This window comes from Equus caballus, chromosome X (genome assembly GCF_041296265.1).
Source record: "Equus caballus isolate H_3958 breed thoroughbred chromosome X, TB-T2T, whole genome shotgun sequence".
NCBI classification, from domain to species: Eukaryota; Metazoa; Chordata; class Mammalia; order Perissodactyla; family Equidae; genus Equus; species Equus caballus.
The window spans coordinates 105,204,470-105,221,478 of NC_091715.1; the positions used below are offsets into that span (position 1 = coordinate 105,204,470).

The following is a 17,009-nucleotide window of genomic DNA, read 5'->3' on the forward strand; positions in this document are numbered from 1 at the left end:
GTGCTTTTATCTGACTTTCTAAAGGAAAGCAGAATAAAAGTGAATCTTCGTAGAAATTCTCCTTTCTACTCATCTCCCCCGCTCAACTTTCACTCTGTGTCTAAGGAAACAGACATACAGTGAACAATGTTTGGTTCCCAGAGTGCCTTATTACAAGCTTCAGGCTCGACCATGTACATTTACTCACCGGGCTGTCTATGCTTGGCTGGCATACAATTCCCGCACGGGTTTATATGTCATAGAACTAAACACGCAATGGGCTATCTTTTGAGGGAGTGAGCTCTTGACTTGTTGCTAGAGCTGTTCATTCCGCTCCTTGTCAGAAACGTACTAGGGGAAACCCTGCTCCAGGTAGAAAGTTGTAGCAGAGATTCCGTGGTCCCCTCAACCTCTGACACTTCCTGACACCAATCTGACCTGAAAACAACTGTCTATAAAGTCTTCTAAGAAGAATTTCAAGTGTTTTGCTCAAAATCCTGCATTCATTGATAGGTTGAGGATCAAACATTCTTATGTAGCCATAAGGACCTGTCCAACCCCCCACAGAAAACTATTTCTCAAGAAAAGTTCTTGGGAGAGCAGGAAAGCCTTCTTATCTTGCCAACCCCAAGCCAATCAGAAAGCATTTGTGCTCTGCAGTCTGTCACCAACAATTCTAACCAAGTGTCACAAAGGGAGAGATTTCTGCATTTTTCATTCTGGTTTTACAGGGCTTCTCTTCGCTTTTGCTGGACTCTCACAATTTGTGTAGGTCACGGCTCTCTCCCCAAAGCCTGCTGAAACCTGTCTTTTAACACCCGTAGCATCTTCTAGCAATATCTTCCTCTCTTACCAGGGAAGGGCAGGAGCAGGGAAAATGCTCCATGAACTCTAGGACTTTTTAAAGGTTATTTTATTTTGGAGGTCATATTGGCTTTTAACTTTGTTTATTTTTCAGGTGTACGTTGTTCTATTTCAGTTTCTGTATAGATTACATCGTGTTCACCACTGATCGTCTACATATTGTCCATCACCATACATAGGTGCCCCTTTCCCCCTTTTGCCCTCCCCCAACCCCTTTTCTTCTGGTAACCACTAATCTGTTCTCCTTATCTATGTGCTTGTTTGTTTATCATCCACCTATGAGAGAAATCATAGCTATTTGTCTTTCTCTGTCTGACTTATTTCGGTTAGCATAAACCCTCAAGACCCATCCACCTTGTCACAAACGGCAAGATTTCCTCTTGTTTATGGCTGAGTAGTATTCCACTGTATATATGCACCACATTTTCTTTATCCATTCCACTATTGATGGGCACTTGGGTTGCTTCCACATCTAGGCTATTGTGTATAATGCTGCAATGAACATGTGGGCGCATAAATCTTTTTGAATTGTTGATTTCATATTCTTTGGATAAATAGCCAGTCGTGGAATAGCTGGATCATATGGAATTTCTATTTTTAATTTATTTAAGAGAATCTCCATGCTGTTTTGCATAGTGGCTGCACCTGTTTGAGTTCCCACCAGCAGCGTATGAAGGTTCCCTTTTCGCCACACCATCTCCAACACTTGTTTCTTGTCTTGGGAATTATAGCCATTCTGGTGGGCGTGAGGTGATATCTCAGTGTAGTTTTGATTTGCATTTCCCTAATGATTAGTGAAGCTGAACATCTTTTCATGTGCCTGTTGGCCATCTGTATATCTTCTTTGGAAAAATGTTTGCTCAGATCCTCTGCCCATTTATTGAGCGGGTTGTTTTTTGGTTGTTGAGTTGTGTGAGTTCTTTAAATATTTTGGAAATTAACTCCTTGTCGGGTAGATGAGGTGCAAATATGTTCTCCCAGTTGGTGGGTAGTCTTTTTGTTTTGTTCATGGTTTCCTTGGCCTTGCAGAAGCTCTTTAGTTTGATGAAGTCCCCTTAGTTTATTTTTTCTTTTGTTTCCCTTGCCCGAGTGGACATGGTATTCCAAATGATCCTTCTAAGACGAACGTCCAAGAGTGGACTGCCTATGTTTCCTTCCTGGAGTTTTATGGCTTCACATCTTACCTTCAAGTCATTAATCCATTTTGAGTTAATTTTTGTGTATGGCAAAAGAGAATGGTCTAGTCTCATTGTTTTGCCTGTTGCTGTCCAGTTGTCCCAACCCCATTTATTCGAGAGACTTTCCTTTCTGCATTGTATGTACTTAGCTCCATTATCAAAGATTAGCTATTCGCAGATGGGTGGTTCTATTTTTGGACTTTCCATTCTGCTCCACTGATGTGTGCCTCTGTGTTTGTACCAGTACCATGATGTTTTGATTCCTGTAGCTTTGTAGTATATTTTGAGGTCAGGAATGGTGATGCCTCCAGCTTTGCTCTCTTGGGATTTCTTTCTGGGAATTTTCTTGCCTCATATAAATTTTAGGATTCTTTGTTCTATTTCCATGGAGCATGTCATTGGGATTCTTCTTGGGATTGCACAGACCCTGTCGATTACTTTAGATAGTATGGACACTTTAACCGTGTTTTTTCTTCCAACCCATGTGCATGGACTATCTTTCCAGTTCTTTATGTCATCATTGATTTCTTTCAATAATGTCTTATTGTTTTCATTATATCAGTCTTTTACCTCCTTGGTTAAATTTATTCCTAGAGATTTTATTCTATTTGTTTTTGTTGGAAACGGGATTGTATTCTTGAGTGCTCTTTCTGTTAGTTCGTGATCAGAGTGTAGAAATGCAACTGATTTTGGTAAGTTGGTTTTGTAGCCTACAACTTTGCCATAGTTGTTGATTATTTCTAAGACTTTTTTTGTGAATTCTTTAGGGTTTTCTATATACGGAATCATGTCATCTGCAAATAGTGAGAGTCTCCCTTTTTCTTTTCCAATTTGGTTTCCTTTTATTTCTTTTTCTTCCCTAATTGCTCTGTCAAAACTTCCAGTACTATGTTGAATATGAGTGGCAAGAGTGGTCATCCTTGTCTTGTTTCTGTTCTCGGAAAATGGCTTTCAGATTTTCTCTGTTGAGTGTGATGTTCGCTGTGGGTTTTTCACGTATGGCCTTCGTTATGTTGAGGTACTTTCCTTCTATACCCATTTTGTTTAGAAATTTTATCATCAATGCATGTTGGATATTGTCAAATGCTTCCTCTACATCTATTGAGATGATCATGTCATTTTTATTATTCGCTTTGTTCATGATGTATATCACACTGATTGATTTGTGAATGTTGAACCGTCCCCGACATCCTGGAATAAATCCCACTTGAAGGTGGTGTATGATCCTTTAAAGTATTGTTGTATTTGATTTGCTAACATTTGGTTGAGGACTTTTGCATCTATGTTCATCAGCAATATTGGCCTATAATTTTCCGTTTTTCTGTTGTCCTTGTCTGGTTTTGGTATCAGGGTAATGTTGGCCTCATAAAATGATTTAGGAAGCATCCTGTCCTCTTGAATTTCTCAGAAGAGTTTGAGAGGGATAGGAAATAATCTTCTTTGAATGTTTGGTAGAAATCACAAGAGAAGTCATCTGCTTCTGGACTTTTGCTTTTTGGGGAGGTTTTTGACTACTATTTCAATCTCTTTGCTTGTGATTCGTCTATTCAGATTCTCTTTTTCTTCTTGCTTATGTATTGGGAGGTTGTATCATTCTAAGACTTTATCTATTTCCTCCAGGTTATCCAGTTTCTTGGCATATAGCTGTTCATAGTATTCTCTTATAATCCTTTGAATTTCTGTGGTATCTGTTGTAATTTCTCCTCCTTAATTTCTATTTTTATTTAGTTGAGACTTCTCTCTTTTCTTTTTTGTGAGTCTGGGCAGGGGTTTGTCAATTTTGTTTATCTTCTCAAAGAACCAGTTCTTAGTTTCATGGATCCTTTCTATTGTTTTTCTAGTCTCTGTTTCATTTATTTCTACTCTGCTTTTTATTATTTCCTTCCTTCTTCTGAATCCAGGCTTTGTTTGTTCTTCTTTTTATAGTTCTTTTAGGTATAGGGTAGGCTTATTTATTTGCGATTTCTCTTGTTTGTTGAGGTAGGCCTCTATTGCTATAAATTTCCCTCTTAGTACTGCTTTTGCTGGATCCCATATGTTTTGGTATGTTGTGTTTTTGATTACATTTGTCTCTAGGTATCTTTTGATTTCTCCGCCGATCCAACAGTTATTCAGTGGCACGTTGTTTACTCTCCACATATTTGATACTTTCCCAGCTTTTATGGTAGTTGATTTCTAGTTTCATAGCACTGTAGGTTGAAAAGATGCTTGATAATATTTCAACGTTTTTAAATTTATTGAGGCTTGCTTCTTTGTTTGCCAACATATTGTCTAAGTTTGAGAAGGTTCCATATGCACTTGAGAAGAAGATGTATTCTGCTGTTCTTAGATGGAATGTTCTATAAACATCTGGGAAGCCCATCTCGTCTAGTGTTTTATTTAAGGCCAATGTTTCCTTGTTGACTTTCTGTCTGAATTCTCTTTCTGTTGACATAAGTGTGGTGTTCAGATTCCCTCCTACTATTGTGTTGCTGTCAATTTCTCCTTTTAGGTCTGTTAAGGTTTGATTTATATATTTTGGTGCTCCTGTGTTAGGTGCATATATATTCATAAGTGTTACGTCTTCTTGGTGGAATTTCCCTTTTTTCCTTATATAATAGCCATCTTTGTCTCTCAGGATCTTTCTTTGCTTGAAGTCTGCTTTGTCTGAGGTGAGTATGGCTACACCAGCTTTCTTTCGTTTGCCATTTGCTTGGAGTATCTTATTCCATCCCTTCACTCTGAGCTTATGTTTGTCTTTAGAGCTATGTTTCCCGAAGGCATCATATTGTTGGGTCTTGTTTTTAATCCAGACAGCCCCTCTGTTTCTTTTGATTGGTGAATTCAATCCATTTACATTTAGAAGGATTATTGAAATATGAGAGCTGAATGTTGCCATTTTATCTTTTGTTTTCCAGTTACTTTATATTTCCATTGTTTCTTTCCTTTGTATTTCTTTCATTTCCCTTGGGTGGTTTTCCCGGTTTTCACTTTATTTATGATTTGGGACTCTACTCTGATTTTTCGTTTTGTAGTTACAATGAAGCTTATAGCAAAGATCTCATAGATGAGATAGTCCAATTTCGGATAGCCTCTTACGTCCATTAGCCTATGCAGGTTCCATCCCTTACCTCTTCTCCTTCTATGTTGTCATGGTCACAAATTTTTCTTTTTTGTGTTGTGATTTTGTGACCAAATTGAAGTGGTTATGGTTATTTTTCATGCTTTCTTTCCCTTTATCCTTTGTTTTAGACTTGTTTGCTACCTTATTCTGATACAGAGCTGCAGTCTTCTGATTTTGTCTGTCTATTTAACTCCTTGCTCAAAGATTTGTTAAGCTTTGCCTTTTCGTCTCAGGTAGGAAGGATCACTTCATCATTTCTTGTAAGGCGGGTCTAGTGGCAGTGAGCTCCCTCAGGTTATGTTTGTCTGTGGAAGCTTTTATTTCTCTGGCATACCTGAAGGATAATCTTGCTGTATAGAGTATTCTTGGGCAATAGTTTTTGTCTTTCAGTATTTTGAATCAGTCATTCCACTCCCTCCTAGCCTGTAAGGTTTCTGCTGAGAAATCCACTGAAAGCCTGATGAGGGTTCCTCTGGAGGTTATTTTCTTCTCACTTGCTGCCTCTCAAATTTTTTCTTTGTCATTGACTTTTGACAGTTTTAATATTATGTGCCTTGGAAAAGCTCTTTTTGCCTTGATGTACTTCGGAGTTGTGTTAGCTTCATGTCCTTGTATATCCAGTTACTTCCCCAGGTTTGGGAAATTCTCAGCTACTATTTCTTTGAGTAAACTCTCTGCTCCTTTCTCCCTCTCTTCTCCTTCAGCCAAACCTATAATCCTTATGTTACTTTTCCTAATTGAGTGAGATATTTCTTGAAGAATTGTTTCATTTTTTCAAAATCTTAGTTCTCTCTCTGCTTCCACCTGGACCATTTCTACGTTTCTAGTTTTGAGTTCACTGATCCTCTCCGTCATAAGGACCTCTCTATTTTTATGCATTCGACATCATTTTTATCTCATTCCTTGTGTTCTTCATATCCAGAACTTTTGTTTGTTTTTTCTCTAGAGCTTCAATCTCTTTGGTGAAGTATTCCCTGTGTCCGCTAATTTTATTCCTATGCTCTTGGAACTGTCTTTGTGAGTTTTCTTGTATCTCATTGAGTTTTTTATCACAGCTCTTTTGAATTCTCTGTCAGTCAGATTGTTATCTTCTGTGACTTTGAGGTGGGTTTCTGGAAAGCTATCATTCTCCTTCTGTTCTGCTGTGTTACTGTAACTCTTCATGGTGTCTGAGGAATTGATCCTCTGCTTGCACATTGGTGGTAGTAAGCACCGTTCTTATTTGGGTACAACCTTGGTTACTTTGGTTCTGAGCTGCTTCTGGTTGTATTTGGGGGCCTGAAGTTTCCAACCTCCACTGTCTCTGCTAGAGGCATCATCGGTACCCTCCTTGTGCCCCTTGCGCCTCTGAGGTTGCTGGTGTCTTGTTGCTCTTGATGTCACTGCAGTCTTAGGTGTTGCCACCAAGGTCACCAGGCTTTGAGTACTTCTGCTGCTTCTAGCGTTGCCTGGGTGTCGTGTTCCCCCACTTGCCCTCCACGGCCTCTTCACGGCCTCAAGTGCCACAACCCCATGTGCCAGCTCTGCTGCTGTGCCTGGATTATCCAGGAGTCCCGGCAGCACCGCTCCTAGGATAGCTGGGTTCACAGGTGTCACTGTTGCTGTTGGTGGCTCGGGTTCTAGTATGCAGCTCCTGCTTCTGACAGAGCCATTGTTGGTGTTGCCACCACTGTGGGTGGTGTGTCAGGTCCTGCCGTGGTTCCTGCAGCCTCAGGCCACAGGAGCCACCTGCCACTCCTGGGGGAGGAGTAGGGGCTAAACTTCAAGTGTTGTTGCTGGCCCTGCTATCTCTGGTCACTGGTGCCTGCTGCTGTGCTTTTTGGAGACCTCAGGTCAGGGCACCCTGGTCCTGACAGTGAAATCTGCATCTTGTTTGCTGTCTCTACTGCTGAAGAGACCAGCGCCACTGCCAGGGGAGTGGAGGATGTCAGGTTGCCAGCTCGGCTCTGTGTCCTGGAGCCTCAGGATGTGTGTGCCACCCACCAGTGCTGAGGAGATGCAGGGGATAAGCCAGGTGTTCGATGTTTGCCCTTGTAGCCTGTGGTCACTGGCATGCCCAACAGTGTGAGGATCCACATTTTGGATCACCACCACTGGGGGAGAGGGAGGAGGCTGCTCCCCTATCCCAATGCCTCCTGGAGGTCCAGTCTACCCACGTTCAGATGTATAGATGCATGGATTACTGAGGCATTCTGATGAGCTGTGGGGGGAGTCCTTTTTTGGTCACCGGGTGTCTGACTGGTCCTTACTTAGAAGGGAGAGACAGAGGTAACGGCTCAGTTCACCATGATGCTGATGTCACGCCACTACTCTGAGGTTTTTCTCCCAGTGACCTGTAGCATAGTGTACTAAAAAGGGCATTGAACTACAAATCTGAAGGTCTAGTGTCACAGCCTCTGAATCTCAGTTTCCTTGAGATGAATAGGAATAATATGGAGGTGTTCATAAGGCCTATTTTTAATAGAACAACCCTGAGAGAAAAGAATCCTTGTCTGTCCCAGCTTCCTGGCTCTGGGACTTCACCTTCCTCATTGGGCCTTGATCAGGTTTCTCTAACTCCCATCTGGAAGGGCTGTTGTCACTACCACTTCAAGCCACCAGGGGGCCTCAGCTTTCATGGTCTAGTTGTGGAATGCGCCTTTCTCTTTAGGTAATTGTTTCCCTGAATTCAGGCAAGCCAGGCTGACATTTATCAACGGAACATTCTTCAGAAGCTCAGTGTGACAGAGGCGGACCAACACAGGGAGCAGAGACTCTACTGAGGGAGGAGGTTTTAGGGCACCAATGAATAGACCTCGACTTCTACACTGGAGTCCTAGCTGCCACGAGCTGCTCTGCCCTTCAGTGGGGCTGCTGGTGGCAGGCCTCTAGTCACCCCCTGCCCCTGCTCTGGTTCCCAGGCGATGAGAATCTGGGGTCTTGTACAAACGGTCAATGGCAGCCCCTGGAGTTGGGCAGGGCACGGCCTGTGGTGCCATATGTTAGAGAGATTTTTTCCTTACCGGCACTCCAGCCTCTCCTCCACACTCTGTGGGCTCTGACAATCTCACTGAGTCCCGTTGCATTCTGTCCAATGAGCATTGCTTGCAGGGCAGCTTCATATGCCTTCTGTTTTACAATACTAGGTGGGAGAAACGTTCCCCAGTCAGATACAATGTCCAGCCTCACAATAAGGTCAGGTAAAAGAGATGCAGCCACTTCACATAAAGCCTCTTCAAACATACCATTTCTCTTACAAACTTTTACCTGACTTCCATTAATCCTTACATTCCCGACTGTAGCCTCCTTTAGGCCGTCATCAACAGGTTTTGGTTTCACAATACTAGGTAGGGGAAGTGTTCCCCAGCCAGACATAATATCCATTCCTATAAGACATCCAAGCAAACAAGACACGGTTTCTGTATATAAAGCCTCTTTAAACATTTCAACTTTCATAGCCTGGTTGACTCTTACATTTTTATGTTCTCTCAGTCTAATTGGAGCCCATGTCAGGGCTTCGCCAATGGGTTTTGGTACCACAGTGCGTGAGGCAACTATATCAAGTGATGCAGGGTTGGTGAGCCAAGGAGTCGAAAGAAAGATTTCTTGGACTCTCACCGTCTGGCAGTAGTGCTCCTTTATTTAGAGAATAGCATGGGGCCAGGACCCATGGGCAGTCAGAGCTGCTGCTGCACGGGGCCAGGACCCATGGGCAGTCAGAGCTGCTGCTGCACGGGGCCAGGACCCATGGGCAGTCAGAGCTGCTGCTGCACGGGGCCAGGACCCATGGGCAGTCAGAGCTGCTGCTGCACGGGGCCAGGACCCATGGGCAAGAGGAGCTGCCACTGCTGCTGCTGCTGCTGCTGGAATGGGGACAGGACCCATAGGCAGGAGGAGCTGCTGCATGGGGACAGGACCCATGGGCAGTAATAGTTGCTGCGTGGGGACAGGACCCACTGGCAGGAGGATCAGTTGCAGAAAACATGATTTGAGGGTAGGGCTAAATTTAAGGCATAGGTATGTGAGTTATCTCTTTACAAGACAAAGGAAAGAATATGTAAAAAGAGTTGTTAAAATGGTAGCAGTGCCGGTAGGGTCTGGTTATTGGGTGGTCCAAAACTTTTAGATAAGAATCAAACCGGATTCAGTACATGGCAGAAGCCACCACCTTAAATATTATCTTCAGCTAAAGACAAAGGAGGATGTTGGTGGTGGGGGGAGTCAGCTACATGAGGTCACCAGACAAGCACAAGAAACAAGACTTAAGTCCTTGCCGTCTCCATTAAGAGTTTCTAGAGATAAGCTCATCCCCCCTTCCTCCTGGTGCAGAGAGGGAGACAGCCCCCGCAGATGGAGACTTCCTTCACAAATGCAAATGTCTCTAATCAAAGGGCAAGCAAATTCCACTCCTCAGAGCCTCCTTCTCATCTGCAGTTTTTAACAGTAACCAGCCTAAAATAATCCTGATCATCAAGGACTCCTGGAGACTTCTCTTTTCCACCCACTGACCATCTTACTCACCCTTGTGCAAAAGGCTTTGGGTCCCCAGTGAGGAGGCAAGCCAAGGGACTCTGGCCCTTTTGTCAGTCTTCAACTTGTTTAATCTGCCTAACCATTGCCACAAGCACAAGCGATTGTTGGTCAGGTTTCTCCTTGTAATCTCTGCCTTCAGGCTTTCAAACTTTTTCCAAATTGGGATACACCTAGTTGACTTGTCTGGAGCCCTTTAATCTTGGTGGACCAGCAGGGGGACCCTTTTGCCTTTCCAACCTTTGGTAGTGCTGTATGAATACCTTGGTTCTGACCTCATTGATGTCCATTTTATTCCTCCCAGTTCTTCAAATTCATCTAAAGATTTCCACTCTCCTGGGACAAGTCCTGTGACTCTTGCCTTTCTGTTTCCTCTCTGTTTCACTCCTATCAATATTTGCTTGATTCACACTAGCCTTTAATAACCGTTTAGAGATTTTCACCCAGCTAAAACCAGTCTCTTGATTGTCTCCTCTGCCTTTCCCCATTCTGTTGTTAATCAACCTAATATTTTTCTTGGCAGTTGTAAAGCCCATGAAGGGAAACTGAGACAGCAAATTCAATAAGGCTTCCTGAACTGTCCCTCACTTTTGCAGCTGCATGGTTATATGGGGTGCCCACATGAAAGTGGTCCCCTTAACCATAATATTTACCATGACCTGAGTAATGGGCATATTCAGCGGGTGAATATCCGGGTCATCATAAGGCCAGTCCCACATGGCTTGCATGTGAAGCCACTCTCGTATTCCATTTTAGTAAAGGTTCCTCAGGAACCTGACAATATCCATCTATAAAATGAAACAGTTCCTTCCCACTGTACCTTCTGGTTTCAATAGTTTTTTGGTTTTGTGCTCCACCCATGTTGACTACCTTCTTGGTGACCAGAGGTCTTAGAGGTACTTTCCATTGTCCCGGCATAATTTTTGTTTTGCGGGGTGGCTTTGAGGCCAGTGACTGGATTCTGAGCTTAGTCTAGCATCGAAATCATACCTAGTACTTTCTTTTAATTTTATGTTAGCTATGACAGATAACAATAACAAAGAGACTGAATATTTTGCCTTTCTCTTCTTAATTTGCATTTCCCTATGCATCCAGTGAACCAACTGCCTGTGATTTGGATCCGCCTCCAAATTCCATTGGTGACGTTTACCTTTAGTAACTGAGTGTGGCACAGCTGCTGGTCCACATCATGGGTGACCACGTTGCCATGCCGGAATCAAAGGTTCATGTCCCACCTTTTCATCCTTTCTCTTCCCAAACCATGTGATTTTATGAGTCAAGGCTGATGTGGCAAGTCCCAATTCCCTGACACCACCTGTATTCGAATTATCCCAGTTTTCCTCCCGTGTATCCTTTACTCTCATGCAGAACTCTACTTTCACACTCACAACACTTCTGACACCAGATTTGTGTATGTGTGTGCAGGGGGAGGGGATCCCCACATGCGAGCAATTCTGCGACACCACCTGGGTGTGCTACACTGATGATTTGCATATATTTTCTTCCATTCTGTGTGTTGCCTTTTTCTTTTTTGGAAATTACAAGTTGTTTATTGAATCACAATATCATCTTATATAGTGCTAAAAAGGAAGTAAAATTAGCCAACCTTATATCTATATTTTGATTTTACTCTGTTTTTAATACTAAATATTTTGTAAAGTATATTAATATCAAAATGAAACAAAAACAATTAAAACAATGTAAAGTTGTCAATGCATAATTTAAAGGATAGAAAGCTTAATATTATAAATTTATTTAGCCAGCTAAAACATGCCTTCAAGGAAGGCTGAGGAGCTTATCTAGAAACCATCTGTAGCCTTTAGCATATGAACTAATTCACAATATAGCGTCTGCACCCGATTTATGGAAATTTCTGGCTTTTCAAATTTCTCCTATTTTTTCAAATGTTTCTGCTGCAGTACATTAAGACAATTTGCAAATGATAAAATATTTTACTGAAAACATTTCAGCAATACATCTTACAATTTATGTCTGCATAGACAGAAAGAACCTAATCTTACTGACTTAAAAAAAAAAGTTGAGAATCTTTGGTAGACAATTACCAGCTAGGCATGACATCCGGGAACCACGTTCTTCCCAGGTATTTGGAGGCTTCAGCGTGAATTTTATCCAGGCCGTAATCCCCATCCGGGTCAGAACCTGCTCCATCACAGAGAGCTGCGCGAGCCTCCTCCCACCCAGCCTTACAAACTCAACCACGGCACTGCAGCGAACTTCACATGCACTGAGGCCCAAGGCTGTTCAGTTTTTAGTGTTGAGCAATACAGATCAGCTCATTGTCAAGAGTCTGAAGACCGTTTGCACACACCACTAACTCAACTAGGCGTGGGCAGTTAGGACCTATCCGTCCTAGGACCGCTTTGCTTACTGACCGACCGAAATAAAGATGAGTGACAGGGGATTCTTCTGTGAAGAATGTCTCAAATTCCTCTTCGTTTAAAAAGAAGTATATGACAACATTAACTCCAGGGGAGTGTTTAATAAGTGCATCTCAACTTTGTTTTTTAATGGAATGAAATTTAATTTGTCCAGGATTTTCACTCACAACATCAATTCGAAGATGTTCAAGGTTAACATGAGTCTCACTTGAAAGGGCCAGGAGAAGTTCATCACTTGGAATGTAATAATTCAATGCCAGTTCTCTAAGGCCTTGACAATGATCAGCTACACAAAGGATTCCATCAGATGAACAAACACAGACTCAGAGTGAAGGGATGGAGAACAATACTCCAAGCTAATAATGAACAAAAGAAAGCAGGTGTCGCTATACTAATATCAGACAAGTTAGATTTCAAAGGATTCCATCAGATGAAACATAAGGACAGCTGCTCATTTTTAGGAGTGTTAGAGTATCACTATTATTGGCCACCAGAACCTTCAGTGAAGGGTCATCCATGGGTGGGTCTTCAAGTTTGATTGATGATAATGATTTTGAGTTGACACAAGCAAGTGTAAGTGCTGACACAAAATGAGACTTTGACACGTTCATAAAACTTGGATTGGCCCTAGAAATCAAGCCCAAGGTGTGGAGAACCATTTCCCAGCTGAGAAAGTATATCACAGGCAGCCTCTGCTGATTCAGTACTGCTATCAACCTTAAAGCTGACATACTGGAGACAGGCAACATGCCTTTTAAAGATCTGCTGAATGAGATCACGAGGAGTGGCTTGAAAAGACAAAGTTGTTGATTGGTTCAGTTCAAATTCAAACTTTCTCCAAAGGTCAGGGATATGAAAAACTTCATTCCATCTCCTACATACAGAAGATGCACGGGCCTGATCTGGTGGGCTCTGGTGGCATCCCGGGGAGAGGGGGGACCTCCCTGGAGACTGAGACATTGCTCTGACCTGGTCCAGGCGTGCTGACACAGACCCCGGTGGGCGCCATTGAGGTTCCTCCGCTGTGTGTTGCCTTTTCAGTCTCTTGATAGCGTCCTTTAACGCCCAAGGGTTTTTAATTTTCATGTAGTCTAATCCAAGCATTTTTGCTTTTGTTGTCAGCTCCTTTGGTGTCACGTCCAAGAATTCATTGCCAAATCCAATGTCATGAAGCTTTTCCTTATGATTTACTCTAAGAGGTTTATAGTTTGAGCTCTTAGGGTGGGTCTCTGATCCATTTTGAGTTAACTTTGTATATGATGTAACATAAGAAAAATTTGGTTTCTAACGTTTGACGTTTGCATTGCCTATTAGGCACATCAATGATTATGTTGAACGGGAATTTGAATATACAGTATCCCCCTTCTCTGTACAGCACATTGCTACTTTTCCTTTAAGACCCAGCCCAGCTGTTATGAAGTCTTCCGGACACTAAGAGAGAACTTCCAGAGGTTGGAGGTCATAGAAGTCAAAGACATGGAGGAGGCCATCAGATTTGTTGATTAGAAGGCTCATTGGTGAGCACTGAGAGAGCAGAAGGCTGAGCACCATGTAAGCCAAGAGAGGGTAAGGGCAGGCACTTTTTCCAAAGGCTTGGCGATGTGGCCTTCTTCGCCTTTTACTTTGATTGCCTTGTCAGCATTTCTCAAGTGTTTTCATGGTGAAAGAGATCCAGATGGTTTGTGTCTCCAACGGTACCTTAAAGAGGCCGCCCTCTTTCCGGGAAGGGATGTTATAACTCTGGTGGTGGGCGGGATTTACAGACAGACAGATTTTGGCTTAGACTAAGTTCTAATGGACGGAACATCAGAGCCAGATAGACTTAAGAGTTCAAATCCCAGCTGCACCACTCAGCAGCTGTGTGACCCTGGATAAGTCACTTTCTTGGATCCTCATTTTCCTCTGTCAATTAGGTGTTGTGAGGGTTAAATGAGATCAAGTAAGCAAAGATACCGAGTGGGTACACAGCAGAACAGAGTGGTGACACAATAATTGTTAGGGAAGGATGGATAGTGAGAAACAATATTCAGCACAGGCCCCAAATGGAATGAGGTCCCTGTCATCGGAGATGTTCAGGGACAGACTACCTGACTACTTAGTGGGAACTTTATGCAGAGGCGTCTAATGGTTTTGCCAGCTGTATGATGAAGTCGTTCCAATCTTTTATTTTAGACTTCTGAGAATCCCAAGCAATAGAAATGCAGACACAAAAGATGTTACTGAGACCACCCTGCTAATAGTGGAGGCTTCACGCCCAAATGAGGTCTTTCTGAGACAATTGGGCTCTTAGGGTGAGGGTGAATACCATCCAAGGGACTGTGTGTCTATGTGTGGGGTGAGGGGTAGCGCAGTACTGTCTCGGATTTGAGACCGCACTGCCAGCTGCGCTGTCTGCTGCTGCCATCTGGCATTTTGCCTCAGGACTGCATGCCATTCCAATAATCAAATAAGCCCCCGAAGTGATTGTGTGTTCATTTTACCCCTTGACTCAGTCAACTGGGGCATCCCATACTAATCTCTCATTTACTTTTTTGTGGTTTTATCATAACTGACTCCCATTTGGGGAGAAGTCTGTAGGTGTTGGTAAAGTGAGAAAGAGTGTTTCCTGATTATCTAGGCCTTTGTGTGTGGCTCACAATATCTTTGTCAGCTTTGTCCTCCAAAGCTATGGCCACGATGCTTCTCCCCACTGCACCCTCTTCATGCCGCTGCTGCTGGCCCCAGTGCACGCCTTCATCCCTCACTTAGGCTTTTGCAATAGCCTTTTCATTGGTTTTCCACCCCTGGTGTTCACCCCTCTTTAATCCTTTCAGCCTCCAAGCCATTTACTGACTCCAACCTACCCTTGTAGCTTGCTCCTCTCTGCCCTCCCACTCATGCACACTTGGCTCCAGCCTAATGGGGCATCTGGCCTTTCCCTGCGCAACTCTCTCTTGCAGCTATCCAGTTTTCCTTCTTCTGCCAAAATCCCACCCTTTTTTGTAAAGCCCATACCATATACCCTTCTCCCCAAAGCCAGCTGTAAGGACTCTAACTGTGTGTGCACTGTGTGGCTCTCTTTGTGCCCTGATCACACAGTACCTTCTATTTAGAGTCCTGTGTGTGCCGGTCTTATTTCCCTTGAAAGTCTGTAAGCTTCACTTCTGGCATCCGTAGCTGTGTTCTCTCCACATTCCTTCTCATTTTCAAAACAAGCTCTTTTTACCCACCATGATTTCTCCCCTGAGTCCCTACTACATTTAACAAATAAACAAATAAACCTAATCAAGGGTTGTGCGGGTTATACTGAAAAGTAATTTCAACACCTGACATCTTAAAAGACATATTACAGTAGTCATTTTAGGTACCTATTGACCTTGTAGAAGTCTGAGTGGGGAAAAAAACCAGGCTACAATTGATCAGTTCCACCAAATGTTGCCTGGGTGCTCCTAATCAGGAAGGAGCCCCAATTGCTCTTCTGGTGCACCTTTTCCCTTTTTAGAAATGTCAAGCCCAAAGGGGAAGGTTGCTTGAACGATTTATTTGATTTATTTCTTAGCTTGTGAACCTGACTAACTTAAGCCACTGTTTTGTTCTTGGGCATCATGGAATTTTAAAGACATGAGCCATTCTCTAGTTTGTTCTTCAGGATGTGGGCATATTGCCATTTAATCCCTTGAATGTACACAGTGGGCTAACATAGACAACAGAGGTGAGTGCAACATTTACTTGGGAAGCATCAATTTCCCTAAAACAAGATGAGAAGAACCCACCACAGCTCTTCTCACAGCTTCCATGTTCCTGATGTTGTTTATGAGAACATTCCTCATTTAACGGCGGATTGGTTCCCCCAGACTTTCTTTCTCCTGCAGGGAGTATATTGAGCTGGCGGGGCATGAAGGGTCAATGTGCCTTAGTAGATAAACAGCCACCAAGGCTATGTTTGTTAATGCCGACATGACTCATGTAGAGCAAAGGGCATTCGGAACAGGATGCACACATATGCAAGTGCGCAAACCTGTTCCAAAAGCTGTTAGGTGTGGAAAAGCTTCGCTGTGGACCTGCAGATCCTGTTTAGGAGTCAGCTATGGAAATGAAGTCAGATTGACCCTCCTTGTGTTTTATTGTAGGCCAACTTGCTACGAGAGCTTCTTTCCACCGAAATGCTTTATTATGGCAGTCTGCTTATGCAGAGCTTCACTTTGGACTTAGTAAGAAATAAGCGGAAGTGCCTGTTTCAGCATGAGGATTGTGTCTGGAACTTAATTTGCAAAAAGTACTCTCTACCCCAGCCCACTGGTCAGAAAATGACCACCCTCCTGCAGAGGACTAATGATAATAGTTTAATCCTCACTACAGCCCTGGTAGGTAGGTATTATTCTTCCCAGTTTCCAGCAGGAGGGGAGATGATCGAGTACAAGTCAGAGCTCAGACTCTGAAGCTAGACTGCACGGGTTTGAACCCCAGCTCTGCCACTCACTATCTGTGTGTTCTTAAGCAAGTTGCCTAAATTCTCTGTATCTCAGTTTCCTCATCTCTAGAGTGAGATGACAATAGAACTTCCAGATAGGGTAACATGAGTTAATTCATGGAAAGCACCTAAAACTATTGCTGAGCACACGGTCAGTGCTAAAAAAAATGGAAGACCTTCTTCTGGAGTTAGGTGGCCATTTTCTGGTCAGTCAATAGGACAAGCCAGAAGGAAAACTGTGGGTCACTGGAGCAGGCTGGAAGGAAAAATGTGGGTCACTGGAGCAGGCTGGCCTTTTCCATCGTTCCTGAGATGAGCTGTGTGACTCTGGCTGGGGGCAGGGGCAGGCACACAGAAGAGCTGGAGAATGCAGTCCAGGGGGAGCTAGTAGTGCCTGGGATGTGTCCCAAATGTGTCTGCCACAGCCTGAAGCTCCTGGAATCCAGGAGATGAGAAAGAGCCCTGTCCTACGCAGGCTCCAAGAAGAGTTGAAAACTCCAAGGAATATACAAAGTGCGAAGCTCCAT

General features: G+C 43.3%; 1 pseudogene; it reads right to left on the reverse strand.

Moving 5' to 3' along the window:
* Positions 1-11,692: 11,692 nt before the first annotated feature.
* LOC100061020 (F-box/LRR-repeat protein 21 pseudogene) lies at positions 11,693-13,136 on the reverse strand (annotated as a pseudogene).
* Positions 13,137-17,009: the final 3,873 nt, after the last annotated feature.